Here is a 19,838-nt window from a genome sequence, read left to right on the forward strand (position 1 = left end):
TTATAATTGTGATTAATTCTCGGTTTCGTTTTTTCTGGGACGCACTGTATAGTAGGCCTACTTGCGATATGGGCACAAGGTCATTTTCCTCGACAACATAAATATATTAAGATTTATTTCGTTAACTTAGTCAACATCGTAGCTACACCCGTACAAATTAGTGCTCACCACCACCTCCCCCACCACCCCCCCCCCCCCCACCCCCGCCTTTTCGCCGGCTAATTCGCGGATAAACTTTTTCTCACGAAAAAAAAATTAAGTGCTCATTACACCCCTCGCAATGATTCACTCTCACCTCTGGCTCAAAAGTGGCAACCCTATAAGAACCCCTCCCCCCTCCTTAAAAGCTTGTACGGGCTTGAGCTATATATTTAACTGCAGGCACGTAGCTAGATTCTTATTTTGGGGGCGGTTGTGAGTAAGCGAAGCGTGCGAATCACTTAAAGATAAAGACCAGTTATGGTCATGCGATTGCATTATGAAAGAGGCGTGGTGGAATCGATCAGAAAAGGTTGATCATCAAGCATATAGGCTAAGTATTGGTGTGTCCTCCAAGGTTCAGGGATCATCAAATGATAAGAAATATTGGCCCAGTCTTGGTAATGTTATAAGCACTGTACACAGAAAGATGTTAATGGGACTACGCACACGTGCGCGACACGTGTGTTATATCTATCAGGTCCAAATAGATAAAATAATTTACCAAATATATCAATTAGTAGGCGGTTTCTTGGCAAAATTTGTATGACCACGTATTAGTAAAAACATATTCTTTCACATGATTGGTAGTAAGAGCTTCCATTTCATTTTTCGAGAGGGGGCGTTTCCAAAACTGGTCTATCCCTTTAAAGAGCCTCGTTTCCGGGGTGTCTGGAAGACCTGTGGTCATGCATGCTTACAGTATTTCTACATGACTGAGACCCCCGGGACATGAATATGGAAATTTGGAGGAAGTAAATATCATCAACCTTTAAGCATTTCAGGTGGGGTAGCATGGTCACGATAACCAACTCGGGTACAAAATAGCGTACTGATTTCTTTTGCAGCAAAAGAATATTATTAGTCACACACTTGGATGTTGCCCACAAAATATTACAATAGGATATATGTGGTAAGATTAGACTATTATATAGCATAACTAATATTCTATCAAAAACAAAACATTTTATTCTATACAGTATGCCAATATTTCTGGAGATTGATGTAACCGTGTGTTTTACATGGTCGCTCCAGTCTTTTCAATGGTTTATACACCAATGAACTTTGTACATGTCTTTCTCGCTGTAGAAAAAAACATTTATTTTATTATTTAGAGCAAGCTTATCATTAGATTTTCTACCTCTATAATATATCAATAGAATCATATCTATCATTAATTCTATGATTTTTTCCCCGGGCTCCCCCTGGATCCGCCACTGGTCAAGGGCAGATTCCCAGTAAGCTAAGGGGTTTCAGGCATTTAATTATCAATAATTCATTGCATTTTGCCCCGACCCCCAACATAAAAGTATCCTCTATGTGGGCATTCCATGAACCATAATGCAGAGCCCTACAGAGGAATTTTTCCTGTTGGGGACCGGGGTGAAATGCAATGAATTATTGAAAAATTATTGCATTTTCTTTGTTTATAATTGTGATTAAGTTATGATAAAACATTGATAATTCTCAGTTTCTTTTTTTTATGGGACGCACTGCATATACTCAGTCTTATCTCAATACTTACGATAAAATATTGCAGAAGACTTTGACATTATCGAACATTACTTCCTTACCTGGTATCAAAGGCAACTTGAAAGTAACACGTAGGTGTATTATACATAAATTAGTTTTGAAAACTAGCATTAATGGCAAACTAGCTAGGAAATGGAGTTAATATTTCTAAGGCTCAATGGAGGGGGTGCTAGGCTAGATGGAGAGGGTGCTAGGCTGGATGTAGTTAGTGCAAGTTTAAATGAAATCATGCTAGGGGATAGATGGAGCTAATAACTCTAAGGCTCAATGGAGGGGGTGCTAGGCAATTTTAAATGAAATCATGCTAGGAGATATTATGGAGTTAATAATTAATGAGCGAGAACGCTAACTGAAGTTCTTCAAAATGAAACATACTAGGTATGGGGCTTGTGTGATCATCACACGATTGTTTAGAACAAGATTGTTTGGAACCAGCAACCTTGATAACTTGGCCAGTATGACATGACATTTCGGTACTTTATAATACATTATATCTGATATATTGGTAAAGAGTAAAGATTGTGAAAGCTTTATGTAAAAATTAGTAACATTACAAAATATGCAAGTAGTCAGGAAATCCCTTACACGATCTAGGAATAAAGATTGTGATAATTCTCTCGCGCTCTAACTCGCCCCCTCCCCCCTCTCTCTCTCTCTCTCCCATTTAGTTTTTCACGTCTAGTGACATTCCTAAACATAAGCCTTGTATATAACGAAAACTTGATATTATAGAAGTAGGAGCAGATGTGCCAAAATAACCAAACATCATAATTCGACATGATCGGTATCAGAAGCTCCGAGAGAGATGAAATATGAGACGGAGCCTAATTTGCGTCAACTACACTATATGAGATTGAAGGTGGCTTGTGTTCCAAGTATGGTACATTGCTATCTATGCACATTACATTGATCTACAGAAACGTATACAATCCTCGAGGTGCATGCCGGGAAGGCGTATGAAAGATGACGTAATGGTATCGAAATATAAGAAAGGAAAACAACTTCAGTTCAAGACGGTTCAAAATAATGCTTGGAAATGGAAATTCAAATGATACCGTTTTAAAAACCAGAAAGATATGGTTTGAGGACAAGAAGCAGGATGTAGGCCTATAATTCATTGCTCGGCAATCTTGACTGTATTTAAAACAGAGCATCCAATATACCTGATATTTAATAGTACTGTACAATGTTAATTAAATAAAATAACTAAATAAACAAACAAATAATGGACCTCTTTAGCCAAGACTGTGGATTTTTATTGTTGAGCACTAAATGATTCTGCTCGGTCATACAGGCTAGGTGGGGGAATGCTTTCAATAGACTTAAATTTGAAAGGCCCTTTGTATCACTTCGTGCAAAATGACATAGGGCGCTTCTAATAAATTTATACGAGAAGTAAAACCCTGTTCATCATTATTTTCGTGTTGCAAAGTTGTTTACAGACTAAAAAAGGAATAGTACGGGACTGTAGAGAGTGAATAAAACTAGGAAATTATAATTGAAAATGTAAAACAACGTTGTAAACCTAGCGATAAGAGGCTCTTGAATCCAGTTTTTAAATGGACATGGCTTTGGGGCTACCCGCTACCGCCGCCAGGCTACGCTGTCGATTGCCAGCTAGCTGTCGATTGCCAGCTAGCTGTCGATTGCCAGCTAGCTGTCGATTGCCAGCTAGCTGTCGATTGCCAGCTAGCTGTCGATTGCCAGCTAGCTGTCGATTGCCAGCTAGCTGTCGATTGCCAGCTAGCTGTCGATTGCCAGCTAGCTGTCGATTGCCAGCTAGCTGGCAAGATGGGACCCCCCTGGCGATTAATTTTTCAAATTTTCGAGGGCCAAACAAAAAAATAGTGCTCTCTACCCCCCCCCTGTAGTTTTTATCTACATTGCTCCCCCCCCCCGCAAAAGGTCCCTATTTTCTCATTGTTTTACATCATCAACAACAACAACAACAATAATATTTATTATAAAACTCCAAAATTGGTTTGTTTTTATAAATAATAATATCTGCCCGGCAAAATATTTGAAGTAAGTATGTAGATAAAGATCATCAGACTTTATTACACTGATGAGGTGTATTGGGTTCTCTTCACTTGTCTCTTTCTGGCTCTCTTTCTCTTTCTCTCTCTCTCTCTCTCTCCCGGCCCCCCCACTCAGGTTTCAAAATGACCGCATGCGTGTTGCCAAAATGTCCTTTTCGTAACAAAAGAAAAAGGTCGAGCCGTATTGACTTTACACACCGGACTTTTGCTGAAAAGGGGGGGATGCTGAAAAAGGCTCGTATACAAAAGAAAAAGGTCGAGCCGTATTGACTTTACACACCGGACTTTTGCTGAAAAGGGGGGGGGGGTCGGTTGGAACACGCATATGCGTACCCTAAATAACACTGAGTGGGGGGCCGGGCTCTCTCTCTCTCTCTCTCTCTCTCATTGGGACTGAAAAAGTATTGAATGTAATAATGTTTGATAAATAGATAAAACAGGATTCCTGTCCTTCTTGTACTTCGTAAATATAATACTTTACCTTGCTTACAAGTTAATTGCAAGCTCATTGTATAGATCAATTAAGAGAATAGCAATAAATATGGACTTTGAGTGAGATCAAAATGGGTTTGACATCAGTTTTTTCTTTTTCAAAGATTAAAAAAAAAGCAACAGCTGGGTGTCGAACCCGATACCTTCCAGTTACCAGGCGATTGCCTACCCACTAGACTAAAGTGTCACATTGCTAATCTCCATATTTTTTTTTCATACTTATACTTATTGTTGTAGATGTAGCAAAAGAAAAAAACGCAACAGCTGGGGGTCGAACCCGATACCTTCCAGTTACCAGGCGATTGCCTACCCACTAGACTAAAGTGTCACATTGCTAATCTTCATGTATTCTTCATACTTACACTAATTGTTGTAGATGTAGCAAAAGATGTTTTCTGACTAATTCAGAGAGTCGCTTGTTAAAGAAAGAGTATTACATGCTATTTTTTCTTTGTTGAGGGGGGGGGGTGTCCCCTTTAAAAAAGAGATGACAAGTCAATATAATGGAGTGAAGAAAAAAAAATAACATGGGTTTATATAAAAGAGAAACTGAGACTCGAACCGAGTACATTGCATTGTGAAGTGATCACTTTTATCCACAAGACCATTTTGCCTCACCGTGATAACTGGTTCGCTTTTTGTTGTTAACACTTTCTGCATGCTAATGACTTTACAAAATGTGCCGATTTACTGATTTGACGCTTTCGGGATGCATTATTATCATTATTTTTGTAGTCCGATGTTGTCAAGATTGCCCGTATTTTTTCTTCTTTCAGTTACTGATATTCCTGATATAATAGTGAGGTTTTATGTTTATTTCATTTAATTTGCAAACTGCTGACTTAAACTTAAAGTGATATGACAAGAGGCCACTGCCCTCACATAGTATAATGAATAGAACACGGGTCTATTCAATTCAGTATATGCTACGAATTCTATAACAGGGCACCAATGAATAGGAAAGCTTGGCTATTCGATTCTGTTTTCAATAGCTTGCACCTGCAATTTTTGAATAGTTACGTAACAAACTACTCAGCTCTTTCTGACATGGCATCAATAATATTAGTGAATTGAAAACAAACCTGACCCTCCCTTCATTGAGTGACTTTTGTTTGGTCAAATGCGAGGATTACCAAAGAGGAGGTAATAATAGCATTCCTGACATTGCAACAATGACCGCGTTATTTTGATGCATTGTCCCTAAACCTACCGAAGAGGCTCTTTGTCCTTGTCTGGGAGGACAAGCACTTTAGACTGGGGCTGTAGTCTCATTTAAAGAAAGGAAAACAACTTCAGTTCAAGACGGTTCAAAATAATGCTTGGAAATGGAAATTCAAATGATACCGTTTTAAAAACCAGAAAGATATGGTTTGAGGACAAGAAGCAGGATGTAGGCCTATAATTCATTGCTCGGCAATCTTGACTGTATTTAAAACAGAGCATCCAATATACCTGATATTTAATAGTACTGTACAATGTTAATTAAATAAAATAACTAAATAAACAAACAAATAATGGACCTCTTTAGCCAAGACTGTGGATTTTTATTGTTGAGCACTAAATGATTCTGCTCGGTCATACAGGCTAGGTGGGGGAATGCTTTCAATAGACTTAAATTTGAAAGGCCCTTTGTATCACTTCGTGCAAAATGACATAGGGCGCTTCTAATAAATTTATACGAGAAGTAAAACCCTGTTCATCATTATTTTCGTGTTGCAAAGTTGTTTACAGACTAAAAAAGGAATAGTACGGGACTGTAGAGAGTGAATAAAACTAGGAAATTATAATTGAAAATGTAAAACAACGTTGTAAACCTAGCGATAAGAGGCTCTTGAATCCAGTTTTTAAATGGACATGGCTTTGGGGCTACCCGCTACCGCCGCCAGGCTACGCTGTCGATTGCCAGCTAGCTGTCGATTGCCAGCTAGCTGTCGATTGCCAGCTAGCTGTCGATTGCCAGCTAGCTGTCGATTGCCAGCTAGCTGTCGATTGCCAGCTAGCTGTCGATTGCCAGCTAGCTGTCGATTGCCAGCTAGCTGTCGATTGCCAGCTAGCTGTCGATTGCCAGCTAGCTGTCGATTGCCAGCTAGCTGTCGATTGCCAGCTAGCTGTCGATTGCCAGCTAGCTGTCGATTGCCAGCTAGCTGTCGATTGCCAGCTAGCTGTCGATTGCCAGCTAGCTGTCGATTGCCAGCTAGCTGTCGATTGCCAGCTAGCTGTCGATTGCCAGCTAGCTGGCAAGATGGGACCCCCCTGGCGATTAATTTTTCAAATTTTCGAGGGCCAAACAAAAAAATAGTGCTCTCTACCCCCCCCCTGTAGTTTTTATCTACATTGCTCCCCCCCCCCCGCAAAAGGTCCCTATTTTCTCATTGTTTTACATCATCAACAACAACAACAACAATAATATTTATTATAAAACTCCAAAATTGGTTTGTTTTTATAAATAATAATATCTGCCCGGCAAAATATTTGAAGTAAGTATGTAGATAAAGATCATCAGACTTTATTACACTGATGAGGTGTATTGGGTTCTCTTCACTTGTCTCTTTCTGGCTCTCTTTCTCTTTCTCTCTCTCTCTCTCTCTCCCGGCCCCCCCACTCAGGTTTCAAAATGACCGCATGCGTGTTGCCAAAATGTCCTTTTCGTAACAAAAGAAAAAGGTCGAGCCGTATTGACTTTACACACCGGACTTTTGCTGAAAAGGGGGGGATGCTGAAAAAGGCTCGTATACAAAAGAAAAAGGTCGAGCCGTATTGACTTTACACACCGGACTTTTGCTGAAAAGGGGGGGGGGGTCGGTTGGAACACGCATATGCGTACCCTAAATAACACTGAGTGGGGGGCCGGGCTCTCTCTCTCTCTCTCTCTCTCTCATTGGGACTGAAAAAGTATTGAATGTAATAATGTTTGATAAATAGATAAAACAGGATTCCTGTCCTTCTTGTACTTCGTAAATATAATACTTTACCTTGCTTACAAGTTAATTGCAAGCTCATTGTATAGATCAATTAAGAGAATAGCAATAAATATGGACTTTGAGTGAGATCAAAATGGGTTTGACATCAGTTTTTTCTTTTTCAAAGATTAAAAAAAAAGCAACAGCTGGGTGTCGAACCCGATACCTTCCAGTTACCAGGCGATTGCCTACCCACTAGACTAAAGTGTCACATTGCTAATCTCCATATTTTTTTTTCATACTTATACTTATTGTTGTAGATGTAGCAAAAGAAAAAAACGCAACAGCTGGGGGTCGAACCCGATACCTTCCAGTTACCAGGCGATTGCCTACCCACTAGACTAAAGTGTCACATTGCTAATCTTCATGTATTCTTCATACTTACACTAATTGTTGTAGATGTAGCAAAAGATGTTTTCTGACTAATTCAGAGAGTCGCTTGTTAAAGAAAGAGTATTACATGCTATTTTTTCTTTGTTGAGGGGGGGGGGTGTCCCCTTTAAAAAAGAGATGACAAGTCAATATAATGGAGTGAAGAAAAAAAAATAACATGGGTTTATATAAAAGAGAAACTGAGACTCGAACCGAGTACATTGCATTGTGAAGTGATCACTTTTATCCACAAGACCATTTTGCCTCACCGTGATAACTGGTTCGCTTTTTGTTGTTAACACTTTCTGCATGCTAATGACTTTACAAAATGTGCCGATTTACTGATTTGACGCTTTCGGGATGCATTATTATCATTATTTTTGTAGTCCGATGTTGTCAAGATTGCCCGTATTTTTTCTTCTTTCAGTTACTGATATTCCTGATATAATAGTGAGGTTTTATGTTTATTTCATTTAATTTGCAAACTGCTGACTTAAACTTAAAGTGATATGACAAGAGGCCACTGCCCTCACATAGTATAATGAATAGAACACGGGTCTATTCAATTCAGTATATGCTACGAATTCTATAACAGGGCACCAATGAATAGGAAAGCTTGGCTATTCGATTCTGTTTTCAATAGCTTGCACCTGCAATTTTTGAATAGTTACGTAACAAACTACTCAGCTCTTTCTGACATGGCATCAATAATATTAGTGAATTGAAAACAAACCTGACCCTCCCTTCATTGAGTGACTTTTGTTTGGTCAAATGCGAGGATTACCAAAGAGGAGGTAATAATAGCATTCCTGACATTGCAACAATGACCGCGTTATTTTGATGCATTGTCCCTAAACCTACCGAAGAGGCTCTTTGTCCTTGTCTGGGAGGACAAGCACTTTAGACTGGGGCTGTAGTCTCATTTAAAGAAAGGAAAACAACTTCAGTTCAAGACGGTTCAAAATAATGCTTGGAAATGGAAATTCAAATGATACCGTTTTAAAAACCAGAAAGATATGGTTTGAGGACAAGAAGCAGGATGTAGGCCTATAATTCATTGCTCGGCAATCTTGACTGTATTTAAAACAGAGCATCCAATATACCTGATATTTAATAGTACTGTACAATGTTAATTAAATAAAATAACTAAATAAACAAACAAATAATGGACCTCTTTAGCCAAGACTGTGGATTTTTATTGTTGAGCACTAAATGATTCTGCTCGGTCATACAGGCTAGGTGGGGGAATGCTTTCAATAGACTTAAATTTGAAAGGCCCTTTGTATCACTTCGTGCAAAATGACATAGGGCGCTTCTAATAAATTTATACGAGAAGTAAAACCCTGTTCATCATTATTTTCGTGTTGCAAAGTTGTTTACAGACTAAAAAAGGAATAGTACGGGACTGTAGAGAGTGAATAAAACTAGGAAATTATAATTGAAAATGTAAAACAACGTTGTAAACCTAGCGATAAGAGGCTCTTGAATCCAGTTTTTAAATGGACATGGCTTTGGGGCTACCCGCTACCGCCGCCAGGCTACGCTGTCGATTGCCAGCTAGCTGTCGATTGCCAGCTAGCTGTCGATTGCCAGCTAGCTGTCGATTGCCAGCTAGCTGTCGATTGCCAGCTAGCTGTCGATTGCCAGCTAGCTGTCGATTGCCAGCTAGCTGTCGATTGCCAGCTAGCTGTCGATTGCCAGCTAGCTGTCGATTGCCAGCTAGCTGTCGATTGCCAGCTAGCTGTCGATTGCCAGCTAGCTGTCGATTGCCAGCTAGCTGTCGATTGCCAGCTAGCTGTCGATTGCCAGCTAGCTGTCGATTGCCAGCTAGCTGTCGATTGCCAGCTAGCTGGCAAGATGGGACCCCCCTGGCGATTAATTTTTCAAATTTTCGAGGGCCAAACAAAAAAATAGTGCTCTCTACCCCCCCCCTGTAGTTTTTATCTACATTGCTCCCCCCCCCCGCAAAAGGTCCCTATTTTCTCATTGTTTTACATCATCAACAACAACAACAACAATAATATTTATTATAAAACTCCAAAATTGGTTTGTTTTTATAAATAATAATATCTGCCCGGCAAAATATTTGAAGTAAGTATGTAGATAAAGATCATCAGACTTTATTACACTGATGAGGTGTATTGGGTTCTCTTCACTTGTCTCTTTCTGGCTCTCTTTCTCTTTCTCTCTCTCTCTCTCTCTCCCGGCCCCCCCACTCAGGTTTCAAAATGACCGCATGCGTGTTGCCAAAATGTCCTTTTCGTAACAAAAGAAAAAGGTCGAGCCGTATTGACTTTACACACCGGACTTTTGCTGAAAAGGGGGGGATGCTGAAAAAGGCTCGTATACAAAAGAAAAAGGTCGAGCCGTATTGACTTTACACACCGGACTTTTGCTGAAAAGGGGGGGGGGGGTCGGTTGGAACACGCATATGCGTACCCTAAATAACACTGAGTGGGGGGCCGGGCTCTCTCTCTCTCTCTCTCTCTCTCATTGGGACTGAAAAAGTATTGAATGTAATAATGTTTGATAAATAGATAAAACAGGATTCCTGTCCTTCTTGTACTTCGTAAATATAATACTTTACCTTGCTTACAAGTTAATTGCAAGCTCATTGTATAGATCAATTAAGAGAATAGCAATAAATATGGACTTTGAGTGAGATCAAAATGGGTTTGACATCAGTTTTTTCTTTTTCAAAGATTAAAAAAAAAGCAACAGCTGGGTGTCGAACCCGATACCTTCCAGTTACCAGGCGATTGCCTACCCACTAGACTAAAGTGTCACATTGCTAATCTCCATATTTTTTTTTCATACTTATACTTATTGTTGTAGATGTAGCAAAAGAAAAAAACGCAACAGCTGGGGGTCGAACCCGATACCTTCCAGTTACCAGGCGATTGCCTACCCACTAGACTAAAGTGTCACATTGCTAATCTTCATGTATTCTTCATACTTACACTAATTGTTGTAGATGTAGCAAAAGATGTTTTCTGACTAATTCAGAGAGTCGCTTGTTAAAGAAAGAGTATTACATGCTATTTTTTCTTTGTTGAGGGGGGGGGGTGTCCCCTTTAAAAAAGAGATGACAAGTCAATATAATGGAGTGAAGAAAAAAAAATAACATGGGTTTATATAAAAGAGAAACTGAGACTCGAACCGAGTACATTGCATTGTGAAGTGATCACTTTTATCCACAAGACCATTTTGCCTCACCGTGATAACTGGTTCGCTTTTTGTTGTTAACACTTTCTGCATGCTAATGACTTTACAAAATGTGCCGATTTACTGATTTGACGCTTTCGGGATGCATTATTATCATTATTTTTGTAGTCCGATGTTGTCAAGATTGCCCGTATTTTTTCTTCTTTCAGTTACTGATATTCCTGATATAATAGTGAGGTTTTATGTTTATTTCATTTAATTTGCAAACTGCTGACTTAAACTTAAAGTGATATGACAAGAGGCCACTGCCCTCACATAGTATAATGAATAGAACACGGGTCTATTCAATTCAGTATATGCTACGAATTCTATAACAGGGCACCAATGAATAGGAAAGCTTGGCTATTCGATTCTGTTTTCAATAGCTTGCACCTGCAATTTTTGAATAGTTACGTAACAAACTACTCAGCTCTTTCTGACATGGCATCAATAATATTAGTGAATTGAAAACAAACCTGACCCTCCCTTCATTGAGTGACTTTTGTTTGGTCAAATGCGAGGATTACCAAAGAGGAGGTAATAATAGCATTCCTGACATTGCAACAATGACCGCGTTATTTTGATGCATTGTCCCTAAACCTACCGAAGAGGCTCTTTGTCCTTGTCTGGGAGGACAAGCACTTTAGACTGGGGCTGTAGTCTCATTTAAAGAAAGGAAAACAACTTCAGTTCAAGACGGTTCAAAATAATGCTTGGAAATGGAAATTCAAATGATACCGTTTTAAAAACCAGAAAGATATGGTTTGAGGACAAGAAGCAGGATGTAGGCCTATAATTCATTGCTCGGCAATCTTGACTGTATTTAAAACAGAGCATCCAATATACCTGATATTTAATAGTACTGTACAATGTTAATTAAATAAAATAACTAAATAAACAAACAAATAATGGACCTCTTTAGCCAAGACTGTGGATTTTTATTGTTGAGCACTAAATGATTCTGCTCGGTCATACAGGCTAGGTGGGGGAATGCTTTCAATAGACTTAAATTTGAAAGGCCCTTTGTATCACTTCGTGCAAAATGACATAGGGCGCTTCTAATAAATTTATACGAGAAGTAAAACCCTGTTCATCATTATTTTCGTGTTGCAAAGTTGTTTACAGACTAAAAAAGGAATAGTACGGGACTGTAGAGAGTGAATAAAACTAGGAAATTATAATTGAAAATGTAAAACAACGTTGTAAACCTAGCGATAAGAGGCTCTTGAATCCAGTTTTTAAATGGACATGGCTTTGGGGCTACCCGCTACCGCCGCCAGGCTACGCTGTCGATTGCCAGCTAGCTGTCGATTGCCAGCTAGCTGTCGATTGCCAGCTAGCTGTCGATTGCCAGCTAGCTGTCGATTGCCAGCTAGCTGTCGATTGCCAGCTAGCTGTCGATTGCCAGCTAGCTGTCGATTGCCAGCTAGCTGTCGATTGCCAGCTAGCTGTCGATTGCCAGCTAGCTGTCGATTGCCAGCTAGCTGTCGATTGCCAGCTAGCTGTCGATTGCCAGCTAGCTGTCGATTGCCAGCTAGCTGTCGATTGCCAGCTAGCTGGCAAGATGGGACCCCCCTGGCGATTAATTTTTCAAATTTTCGAGGGCCAAACAAAAAAATAGTGCTCTCTACCCCCCCCCCCCTGTAGTTTTTATCTACATTGCTCCCCCCCCCCCGCAAAAGGTCCCTATTTTCTCATTGTTTTACATCATCAACAACAACAACAACAATAATATTTATTATAAAACTCCAAAATTGGTTTGTTTTTATAAATAATAATATCTGCCCGGCAAAATATTTGAAGTAAGTATGTAGATAAAGATCATCAGACTTTATTACACTGATGAGGTGTATTGGGTTCTCTTCACTTGTCTCTTTCTGGCTCTCTTTCTCTTTCTCTCTCTCTCTCTCTCTCCCGGCCCCCCCACTCAGGTTTCAAAATGACCGCATGCGTGTTGCCAAAATGTCCTTTTCGTAACAAAAGAAAAAGGTCGAGCCGTATTGACTTTACACACCGGACTTTTGCTGAAAAGGGGGGGATGCTGAAAAAGGCTCGTATACAAAAGAAAAAGGTCGAGCCGTATTGACTTTACACACCGGACTTTTGCTGAAAAGGGGGGGGGGTCGGTTGGAACACGCATATGCGTACCCTAAATAACACTGAGTGGGGGGCCGGGCTCTCTCTCTCTCTCTCTCTCTCTCATTGGGACTGAAAAAGTATTGAATGTAATAATGTTTGATAAATAGATAAAACAGGATTCCTGTCCTTCTTGTACTTCGTAAATATAATACTTTACCTTGCTTACAAGTTAATTGCAAGCTCATTGTATAGATCAATTAAGAGAATAGCAATAAATATGGACTTTGAGTGAGATCAAAATGGGTTTGACATCAGTTTTTTCTTTTTCAAAGATTAAAAAAAAAGCAACAGCTGGGTGTCGAACCCGATACCTTCCAGTTACCAGGCGATTGCCTACCCACTAGACTAAAGTGTCACATTGCTAATCTCCATATTTTTTTTTCATACTTATACTTATTGTTGTAGATGTAGCAAAAGAAAAAAACGCAACAGCTGGGGGTCGAACCCGATACCTTCCAGTTACCAGGCGATTGCCTACCCACTAGACTAAAGTGTCACATTGCTAATCTTCATGTATTCTTCATACTTACACTAATTGTTGTAGATGTAGCAAAAGATGTTTTCTGACTAATTCAGAGAGTCGCTTGTTAAAGAAAGAGTATTACATGCTATTTTTTCTTTGTTGAGGGGGGGGGGTGTCCCCTTTAAAAAAGAGATGACAAGTCAATATAATGGAGTGAAGAAAAAAAAATAACATGGGTTTATATAAAAGAGAAACTGAGACTCGAACCGAGTACATTGCATTGTGAAGTGATCACTTTTATCCACAAGACCATTTTGCCTCACCGTGATAACTGGTTCGCTTTTTGTTGTTAACACTTTCTGCATGCTAATGACTTTACAAAATGTGCCGATTTACTGATTTGACGCTTTCGGGATGCATTATTATCATTATTTTTGTAGTCCGATGTTGTCAAGATTGCCCGTATTTTTTCTTCTTTCAGTTACTGATATTCCTGATATAATAGTGAGGTTTTATGTTTATTTCATTTAATTTGCAAACTGCTGACTTAAACTTAAAGTGATATGACAAGAGGCCACTGCCCTCACATAGTATAATGAATAGAACACGGGTCTATTCAATTCAGTATATGCTACGAATTCTATAACAGGGCACCAATGAATAGGAAAGCTTGGCTATTCGATTCTGTTTTCAATAGCTTGCACCTGCAATTTTTGAATAGTTACGTAACAAACTACTCAGCTCTTTCTGACATGGCATCAATAATATTAGTGAATTGAAAACAAACCTGACCCTCCCTTCATTGAGTGACTTTTGTTTGGTCAAATGCGAGGATTACCAAAGAGGAGGTAATAATAGCATTCCTGACATTGCAACAATGACCGCGTTATTTTGATGCATTGTCCCTAAACCTACCGAAGAGGCTCTTTGTCCTTGTCTGGGAGGACAAGCACTTTAGACTGGGGCTGTAGTCTCATTTAAAGAAAGGAAAACAACTTCAGTTCAAGACGGTTCAAAATAATGCTTGGAAATGGAAATTCAAATGATACCGTTTTAAAAACCAGAAAGATATGGTTTGAGGACAAGAAGCAGGATGTAGGCCTATAATTCATTGCTCGGCAATCTTGACTGTATTTAAAACAGAGCATCCAATATACCTGATATTTAATAGTACTGTACAATGTTAATTAAATAAAATAACTAAATAAACAAACAAATAATGGACCTCTTTAGCCAAGACTGTGGATTTTTATTGTTGAGCACTAAATGATTCTGCTCGGTCATACAGGCTAGGTGGGGGAATGCTTTCAATAGACTTAAATTTGAAAGGCCCTTTGTATCACTTCGTGCAAAATGACATAGGGCGCTTCTAATAAATTTATACGAGAAGTAAAACCCTGTTCATCATTATTTTCGTGTTGCAAAGTTGTTTACAGACTAAAAAAGGAATAGTACGGGACTGTAGAGAGTGAATAAAACTAGGAAATTATAATTGAAAATGTAAAACAACGTTGTAAACCTAGCGATAAGAGGCTCTTGAATCCAGTTTTTAAATGGACATGGCTTTGGGGCTACCCGCTACCGCCGCCAGGCTACGCTGTCGATTGCCAGCTAGCTGTCGATTGCCAGCTAGCTGTCGATTGCCAGCTAGCTGTCGATTGCCAGCTAGCTGTCGATTGCCAGCTAGCTGTCGATTGCCAGCTAGCTGTCGATTGCCAGCTAGCTGTCGATTGCCAGCTAGCTGTCGATTGCCAGCTAGCTGTCGATTGCCAGCTAGCTGTCGATTGCCAGCTAGCTGTCGATTGCCAGCTAGCTGTCGATTGCCAGCTAGCTGTCGATTGCCAGCTAGCTGTCGATTGCCAGCTAGCTGTCGATTGCCAGCTAGCTGTCGATTGCCAGCTAGCTGTCGATTGCCAGCTAGCTGGCAAGATGGGACCCCCCTGGCGATTAATTTTTCAAATTTTCGAGGGCCAAACAAAAAAATAGTGCTCTCTACCCCCCCCTGTAGTTTTTATCTACATTGCTCCCCCCCCCGCAAAAGGTCCCTATTTTCTCATTGTTTTACATCATCAACAACAACAACAACAATAATATTTATTATAAAACTCCAAAATTGGTTTGTTTTTATAAATAATAATATCTGCCCGGCAAAATATTTGAAGTAAGTATGTAGATAAAGATCATCAGACTTTATTACACTGATGAGGTGTATTGGGTTCTCTTCACTTGTCTCTTTCTGGCTCTCTTTCTCTTTCTCTCTCTCTCTCTCTCTCCCGGCCCCCCCACTCAGGTTTCAAAATGACCGCATGCGTGTTGCCAAAATGTCCTTTTCGTAACAAAAGAAAAAGGTCGAGCCGTATTGACTTTACACACCGGACTTTTGCTGAAAAGGGGGGGATGCTGAAAAAGGCTCGTATACAAAAGAAAAAGGTCGAGCCGTATTGACTTTACACACCGGACTTTTGCTGAAAAGGGGGGGGGGGTCGGTTGGAACACGCATATGCGTACCCTAAATAACACTGAGTGGGGGGCCGGGCTCTCTCTCTCTCTCTCTCTCTCTCATTGGGACTGAAAAAGTATTGAATGTAATAATGTTTGATAAATAGATAAAACAGGATTCCTGTCCTTCTTGTACTTCGTAAATATAATACTTTACCTTGCTTACAAGTTAATTGCAAGCTCATTGTATAGATCAATTAAGAGAATAGCAATAAATATGGACTTTGAGTGAGATCAAAATGGGTTTGACATCAGTTTTTTCTTTTTCAAAGATTAAAAAAAAAGCAACAGCTGGGTGTCGAACCCGATACCTTCCAGTTACCAGGCGATTGCCTACCCACTAGACTAAAGTGTCACATTGCTAATCTCCATATTTTTTTTTCATACTTATACTTATTGTTGTAGATGTAGCAAAAGAAAAAAACGCAACAGCTGGGGGTCGAACCCGATACCTTCCAGTTACCAGGCGATTGCCTACCCACTAGACTAAAGTGTCACATTGCTAATCTTCATGTATTCTTCATACTTACACTAATTGTTGTAGATGTAGCAAAAGATGTTTTCTGACTAATTCAGAGAGTCGCTTGTTAAAGAAAGAGTATTACATGCTATTTTTTCTTTGTTGAGGGGGGGGGGTGTCCCCTTTAAAAAAGAGATGACAAGTCAATATAATGGAGTGAAGAAAAAAAAATAACATGGGTTTATATAAAAGAGAAACTGAGACTCGAACCGAGTACATTGCATTGTGAAGTGATCACTTTTATCCACAAGACCATTTTGCCTCACCGTGATAACTGGTTCGCTTTTTGTTGTTAACACTTTCTGCATGCTAATGACTTTACAAAATGTGCCGATTTACTGATTTGACGCTTTCGGGATGCATTATTATCATTATTTTTGTAGTCCGATGTTGTCAAGATTGCCCGTATTTTTTCTTCTTTCAGTTACTGATATTCCTGATATAATAGTGAGGTTTTATGTTTATTTCATTTAATTTGCAAACTGCTGACTTAAACTTAAAGTGATATGACAAGAGGCCACTGCCCTCACATAGTATAATGAATAGAACACGGGTCTATTCAATTCAGTATATGCTACGAATTCTATAACAGGGCACCAATGAATAGGAAAGCTTGGCTATTCGATTCTGTTTTCAATAGCTTGCACCTGCAATTTTTGAATAGTTACGTAACAAACTACTCAGCTCTTTCTGACATGGCATCAATAATATTAGTGAATTGAAAACAAACCTGACCCTCCCTTCATTGAGTGACTTTTGTTTGGTCAAATGCGAGGATTACCAAAGAGGAGGTAATAATAGCATTCCTGACATTGCAACAATGACCGCGTTATTTTGATGCATTGTCCCTAAACCTACCGAAGAGGCTCTTTGTCCTTGTCTGGGAGGACAAGCACTTTAGACTGGGGCTGTAGTCTCATTTAAAGAAAGGAAAACAACTTCAGTTCAAGACGGTTCAAAATAATGCTTGGAAATGGAAATTCAAATGATACCGTTTTAAAAACCAGAAAGATATGGTTTGAGGACAAGAAGCAGGATGTAGGCCTATAATTCATTGCTCGGCAATCTTGACTGTATTTAAAACAGAGCATCCAATATACCTGATATTTAATAGTACTGTACAATGTTAATTAAATAAAATAACTAAATAAACAAACAAATAATGGACCTCTTTAGCCAAGACTGTGGATTTTTATTGTTGAGCACTAAATGATTCTGCTCGGTCATACAGGCTAGGTGGGGGAATGCTTTCAATAGACTTAAATTTGAAAGGCCCTTTGTATCACTTCGTGCAAAATGACATAGGGCGCTTCTAATAAATTTATACGAGAAGTAAAACCCTGTTCATCATTATTTTCGTGTTGCAAAGTTGTTTACAGACTAAAAAAGGAATAGTACGGGACTGTAGAGAGTGAATAAAACTAGGAAATTATAATTGAAAATGTAAAACAACGTTGTAAACCTAGCGATAAGAGGCTCTTGAATCCAGTTTTTAAATGGACATGGCTTTGGGGCTACCCGCTACCGCCGCCAGGCTACGCTGTCGATTGCCAGCTAGCTGTCGATTGCCAGCTAGCTGTCGATTGCCAGCTAGCTGTCGATTGCCAGCTAGCTGTCGATTGCCAGCTAGCTGTCGATTGCCAGCTAGCTGTCGATTGCCAGCTAGCTGTCGATTGCCAGCTAGCTGTCGATTGCCAGCTAGCTGTCGATTGCCAGCTAGCTGTCGATTGCCAGCTAGCTGTCGATTGCCAGCTAGCTGTCGATTGCCAGCTAGCTGTCGATTGCCAGCTAGCTGTCGATTGCCAGCTAGCTGTCGATTGCCAGCTAGCTGGCAAGATGGGACCCCCCTGGCGATTAATTTTTCAAATTTTCGAGGGCCAAACAAAAAAATAGTGCTCTCTACCCCCCCCCCCCTGTAGTTTTTATCTACATTGCTCCCCCCCCCCCCGCAAAAGGTCCCTATTTTCTCATTGTTTTACATCATCAACAACAACAACAACAATAATATTTATTATAAAACTCCAAAATTGGTTTGTTTTTATAAATAATAATATCTGCCCGGCAAAATATTTGAAGTAAGTATGTAGATAAAGATCATCAGACTTTATTACACTGATGAGGTGTATTGGGTTCTCTTCACTTGTCTCTTTCTGGCTCTCTTTCTCTTTCTCTCTCTCTCTCTCTCTCCCGGCCCCCCCACTCAGGTTTCAAAATGACCGCATGCGTGTTGCCAAAATGTCCTTTTCGTAACAAAAGAAAAAGGTCGAGCCGTATTGACTTTACACACCGGACTTTTGCTGAAAAGGGGGGGGATGCTGAAAAAGGCTCGTATACAAAAGAAAAAGGTCGAGCCGTATTGACTTTACACACCGGACTTTTGCTGAAAAGGGGGGGGGGGGTCGGTTGGAACACGCATATGCGTACCCTAAATAACACTGAGTGGGGGGCCGGGCTCTCTCTCTCTCTCTCTCTCTCTCATTGGGACTGAAAAAGTATTGAATGTAATAATGTTTGATAAATAGATAAAACAGGATTCCTGTCCTTCTTGTACTTCGTAAATATAATACTTTACCTTGCTTACAAGTTAATTGCAAGCTCATTGTATAGATCAATTAAGAGAATAGCAATAAATATGGACTTTGAGTGAGATCAAAATGGGTTTGACATCAGTTTTTTCTTTTTCAAAGATTAAAAAAAAAGCAACAGCTGGGTGTCGAACCCGATACCTTCCAGTTACCAGGCGATTGCCTACCCACTAGACTAAAGTGTCACATTGCTAATCTCCATATTTTTTTTTCATACTTATACTTATTGTTGTAGATGTAGCAAAAGAAAAAAACGCAACAGCTGGGGGTCGAACCCGATACCTTCCAGTTACCAGGCGATTGCCTACCCACTAGACTAAAGTGTCACATTGCTAATCTTCATGTATTCTTCATACTTACACTAATTGTTGTAGATGTAGCAAAAGATGTTTTCTGACTAATTCAGAGAGTCGCTTGTTAAAGAAAGAGTATTACATGCTATTTTTTCTTTGTTGAGGGGGGGGGTGTCCCCTTTAAAAAAGAGATGACAAGTCAATATAATGGAGTGAAGAAAAAAAAATAACATGGGTTTATATAAAAGAGAAACTGAGACTCGAACCGAGTACATTGCATTGTGAAGTGATCACTTTTATCCACAAGACCATTTTGCCTCACCGTGATAACTGGTTCGCTTTTTGTTGTTAACACTTTCTGCATGCTAATGACTTTACAAAATGTGCCGATTTACTGATTTGACGCTTTCGGGATGCATTATTATCATTATTTTTGTAGTCCGATGTTGTCAAGATTGCCCGTATTTTTTCTTCTTTCAGTTACTGATATTCCTGATATAATAGTGAGGTTTTATGTTTATTTCATTTAATTTGCAAACTG

Source organism: Strongylocentrotus purpuratus, unplaced genomic scaffold (genome assembly GCF_000002235.5).
Source record: "Strongylocentrotus purpuratus isolate Spur 01 unplaced genomic scaffold, Spur_5.0 spur5_scaffold_18, whole genome shotgun sequence".
Taxonomy (NCBI): Eukaryota; Metazoa; Echinodermata; class Echinoidea; order Camarodonta; family Strongylocentrotidae; genus Strongylocentrotus; species Strongylocentrotus purpuratus.